The sequence below is a fragment of the Rhipicephalus sanguineus genome, chromosome 3 (genome assembly GCF_013339695.2).
Source record: "Rhipicephalus sanguineus isolate Rsan-2018 chromosome 3, BIME_Rsan_1.4, whole genome shotgun sequence".
Lineage (NCBI taxonomy): Eukaryota > Metazoa > Arthropoda > Arachnida > Ixodida > Ixodidae > Rhipicephalus > Rhipicephalus sanguineus.
Genome location: NC_051178.1, coordinates 150,111,830 through 150,117,078, shown reverse-complemented (window position 1 = coordinate 150,117,078; position 5,249 = coordinate 150,111,830).

The following is a 5,249-nucleotide window of genomic DNA, read 5'->3' as shown; positions in this document are numbered from 1 at the left end:
ACCGGAAGTCGTGCAAGGCATGCCGGTCACGCCGGCGCCGAGTATGAAAACTGTGACAGCCCGGACGACCAGCGAAGCGCCGGCCAAACCAACGCTGTCTGACGCCTTGTGCACAGCAGACGCTCGCTGTAGCGGCCGAAGCGCCGAAGTTAGCGGTGCCCTCGGCTGCGTCACTTCCGCCGCCTTCCCAATACTGACGTCACAGACGCAATGTTGCAATAATTGGTGGGAAGCCAGGAGGGCGTTTTGCAGACAATCTTTAAATTCATTTGCAAGCAATCAGCGCATGTCTCAAGCCTGTAACTTGGCATAAATGACGGAAACGTGCAAAGGAACGTACCCAACGAATTTCATTGAGATCCATCGACCTCGAAAAATCGCCGGAGTTGGCCTTTAAAACAAGTGTCTTAAAATGATCATGATCATGGGCGTTAGTCGTCGTGATGGAGTCGTCGTGAAGGAGTCGCCGTGATGGAGACATTATCGGCGTCAACATGGGTGCATCCACGTCAAACGGTGCTATAGTTGCCAAACACGAATAGACATTGTACAAGCTCTCATATATCACTGCACAATAAGCACTACTATACTTTGAAGACACGTTTCACTTTCGTGTTATACCGATTCCTACGACGGAGGGATCAGCCATGTTTTGTTGTTTTTTTCAAAAAATCACGGGCATTTTTCTGAACCCTAATAACCATGTTTCATGATAATGCAATACAAACGACTTTACTTCATGTGTATTTCCGTGCGCGATGTACAACTAATTAAATACGAACTGTTCCGTAAGTATGAAAAAATGAATCCTGTACAGAGTATCCGGCGCAACAAAAAGATTAAAGAGCTACGTGAGTGTCATAGGCTCATAGCCCCTTTAAGTTTTATTTTTTCAACATGTTCGTATGAAAGATAGTTACGATCAGAAAACATGGCGGTGGCAGCAGCGACAGCCGTCACAGAATGTCTTCGACGGATCCCTATTCGGTATCGCTGCACTAAAGGAACTCAGGAAGTCAGTGTAAGCGGAGCCAGTAATGAACCGGCCCATTCCTTGTACGCGACGGCTTCGAGCGGTCTTCTCAACGCAGTGCAGGCTGCACTCGGCGGGCTTCGTCAGTTGCACTTTTCCCCCCACGAGGCGTGCCTTTTGTAGCAGACGGCGAGCTTTTCAATGCTTGAGGAAGCCCAGTGCGCTCTTCTCAATAACGTCGGCTGCGGAAGTGCACCTATTGCTTAAATGGCGGGGTATTGGTGTACGCAGTGTTGGTGGTGGCAACGACTCTTTTTTTACCTTCCCTAAACACAAGGAAATGCGCTTCAGCTGGGCTATACAACAAGATTAACAGCCTCACAGGAATCAAAAGCCGTGAGCCACTCTTGAAGATGTAAAGCTTCATACTGAATGCGTGTGTCCGCGGCGTTGGTACAGTGGTTACTGGGCTCGGCTGCTGACTCGAAGGTCGCGAGCTTGATCCCGGCAGCGGCGGTCGCATTTCGAAGGAGGCGAAATGCTAGAGGCCCATGTACTGTGCGATATCAGCGCACGTTAAAGAACATCAATGGTAGATATTTTTCCAGAGCCCTGCACTACGGTGCGCCTTATAAACATATCGTGGTTTTGTCACGTAAAACCCCACTTACTATTATTATACTGAGTTCTTCAAGTTCCTGAAGCAAAGAGCTCGAACCTCAAAATAAATGTTGTTTTACTTAGAACAGTTAAACTTCGAACAATAGATGTCATATTAAGTGCCTGCGTATTTTGTCAATCGGCTCGTTGAAATAACTCGAAAGATTTTAAAATCTGAGAAGACACATATTAAGACGCCAAGTTTACAAGGGCAGTGAAAACAAACACCGCATCTATGTACCACGAGGTGCGTCAATGCAGGGTCGTTAAATAAATGGAAATTGCGAAGTAGGCCAACGTTTAATCCCGGAAATGTCATTATTTGGCAGAATTTGTATTTCCCAAAAGCATGACCGCATTAAATGCCAGCGTCACGCAAAATGCCCATAGACACCTCTTTTAGAGCGAAAGTGTATATGGGTATCGGCGAAACCGAAATTCGCACGTCCTATGAACACAAAAACTCCTAGCGCGTATGGGCCACAGATATGGGGCGAGCCCCCACTACTCAACATTTCTCCACAGAAAATGAAGAGCAGGTTCGAATGCGGCGCGAGTGCAAAACCAATGAAAGAGAACGAGAGGCATGCCACTGGCTGCGCAGTCAGTGACTTCGTTCTCTCCGTCCTCATTAAGAAACACGCAGGGTTTATTAACTCGTCAGGATTAACCCAGTGATAAATACCAGGGACACATGTTTCAGCTTCGTTGGTTAACCCTCTGCACGTAATGCTTGGGCGGTGTTTTTCTTTCTTTTTTTGCGTTCAATATGCTTTGTGCGTTAGTAGCAGCGTAAACATTAGGCTTTTTCATTTGTGTATTTATCAAATTTACTCAATCCTACGCAAGAAGTTTGAGAAAACAAATGTGTAAACGACAAAGTTTACAACTGACCACGTACTTTCTTCCAGTGGGTTACTTTGTTTGTTTGTTTGTTTGTTTGTTTGTTTGTCTGTCTGTGTGTTTGTTTGTTTCTTTGCTTGTTTGTTTGTTTGTTTGTTTGTTTGTTTGTTTGTTTGTTTGTTTGTTTGTTTGTTTGTTTGTTTGTTTGTTTGTTTGTTTGTTCATATGAGGCGTTAAGCTGCTTATCAGCCTTGCAAGATCCGCAACGCCCCAAACGTGAAAATTATTGCCACTGCGTGTCTTGTAGGAAGCTTTAGCACATAACGTGCTATAGAAATTTTTCCTTAAATTAAACCAGACAGATGGTGGCTGCTGCAAATAATGCTACCAGGCTTTTTTCTTTTAACTGTTCGATCGGCTTACTCTTCTTAATTTTTTAACACCGACATTTGGCGGCACTAGTCGTCCGCGAATTCTCATTAGCTAATACACTTTAGTGCATGCAGAACCACGAAAATGGTTTTCCTGACCATGCGCTGCATAAGGTATGTGTTTTTGCGATACGAACACCATATTGATTATAACATTAAGAAAAAAATACATCACTTATCTGCGAATTTGAAGGGTCCGGCAGTACACAACAGCAAGATAAAGGGATGATATGCAATGCACAACAAGGGCTCAATATCGCATGTAAACGTACGCAGATATCTGCTGAATATTGAATAATGACCGTTTGTGGGCCAATTAAATGATCGCACTTGTCACAAAACCCATCTGTAGTGTTATAAATTATTTATACACTTTTAGACGAGCTACACTCCTATAACGAAATATGGTAACATGTAAGAATTATTATATAGGCTGACAATTGACGTTTGCAGCCCTTACATAACTATTCGAATCTATCTATTCTCGATGCAGTCGTTGCTATGACGACAATGTATCTTGAACTTTTTTTGTTTACTGCAACGCAGCCAGGTCACGGTCACCGCGGTTAGGTCTGCATTCCAATTGGCCAATTACGAGGGAGGCGGGTGTTGTACCAATACGTACAACTCAAGCCACGAAAGCAAAAAAAAAAAACGCTTGTGTTAACTGCCGAAGTCAGAAACGTTTGCTCAAATTGCCGGCCAGTTTGCAAACAGATACGACTGAAGGCCAGAATGCTGGCCTTCTAATCGAATAACATGAATGTCGCCTTACACGTTTCGTGAAATGCGATCTCAGTTGACTTACGAAATCGTGTGTTTAAGTTATTGGGTCCTTCGACGACATAATAAGATCACGACAAGGCACTATTAGACGCCTGAAATATATGCAAATGATTCCAACGTGTGCCTGCTCGAGCGTTCCAAACGAAGCCAGTTGAACGACCCCGAGTTATCCTCAGCTTCTTGGGAAAGGTCAGCACAGTCTGCCTAAGTGAACGCTCCATCAGAGACGCTGCACACCGTAGCCATTCGTCGTCCTTTAGTTTCATCGTCTATTTATTATTCCTGAATTTATCCGATATCTATATAGAAGTTGTCGAATGCCTTCGGTAGAAAAATTTACGGAACTGAAAAGGTGAGAACACCTGTGCCACGTCATAGTTGGCATACTTTAAGGAAATCCCGTGAAGCAATGTTGCGTGGCGACAGAAAAGAAAACAGATTCGATAATATAGTACAATACATTCAGAAAGGTAATATACCACGCCCCGGTGGTCTAGTGGTTATAGTTCTCGTCTGCTGGCCCAAAAAGGTCGCAAGATCGAATACCAGCCGGGGCGGCAGCATTTCGATGGACGCGAAATGCTGGAGGCCCGTGTAATTAGATTTAGGTGCACGTTAGAGAACCCCAGGTGGCGGAAATTCCCGGAGACCTCCATTGCGGTGTTCCTAATAATCAGGTTGTAGTTTTGGGATGCAAAGCCTGAACAACTATATTATTAAAGTAAAAACAAAAGTTCCGAACGCTTTCAACGCTCTATCACGCGCGCTTTTTTTTTCTTCTTCTTTTTATAACAAAAGAAAAGGATGTGGCCCTGCAGTTACACTTTCACCTGGTAGCGATAGCAACGTGCTGAGGCAAGAAAGAAACTCATTGTCCTTGAAACACTTACACAAATGACTTTGATGGCTTGTAAGCCTATAAATTATGTGCTGCTTTGTGAGAACTTTACGAAAGTTCTTAAAATCTAACGTCACTTATCAATTTCGACACTAATGAAGCTGTTGTCTTAATTAATCTCTCGTTTTTTTCTTCCGTGTCTCTGTTTTTTTTTTTTTCATTGAGTCCGTCTTTTTTTATCGTTATATCATCCGGCGGGACGGGTGAAAAGAATGGAAAAAGCGAAGCCAAAGCTAGAAAGAGAGTGAAAAGTTTAAACAATAGAAAAGGTAGGGACACCTCCGCCACGAAATAGGAGTAAAATAAAAGGAAGAAAAAAACGGCTGAATGGAGGTGATGGCGCAACAAATGCTGACAAGAAAAAAAAAGAAGTGCGAAGCAGCTAGTGCCCTCTATCGCATGCATGTCTCTGCAGCTCTCGTCATTGCGCACGACGGGATCACGAAACGATTTAAAGAAAGAAAAAAGAAGGGGGGGGGGGGTTGAGGTGTGCCTCCAGCTTCTTTCTCCGTGGCCTCCAGTGAGAGCGTCCTTAGAACGTGACAATTCGGGCAGCCCAGAAGACGTTCTTTCGTTAAATTAAGAATGCGAACGACTGCACCTTTGGACTACAGGGTCTTCAGAGGCCAGAGCTACAGCGCAAGGCTAACGACGACGG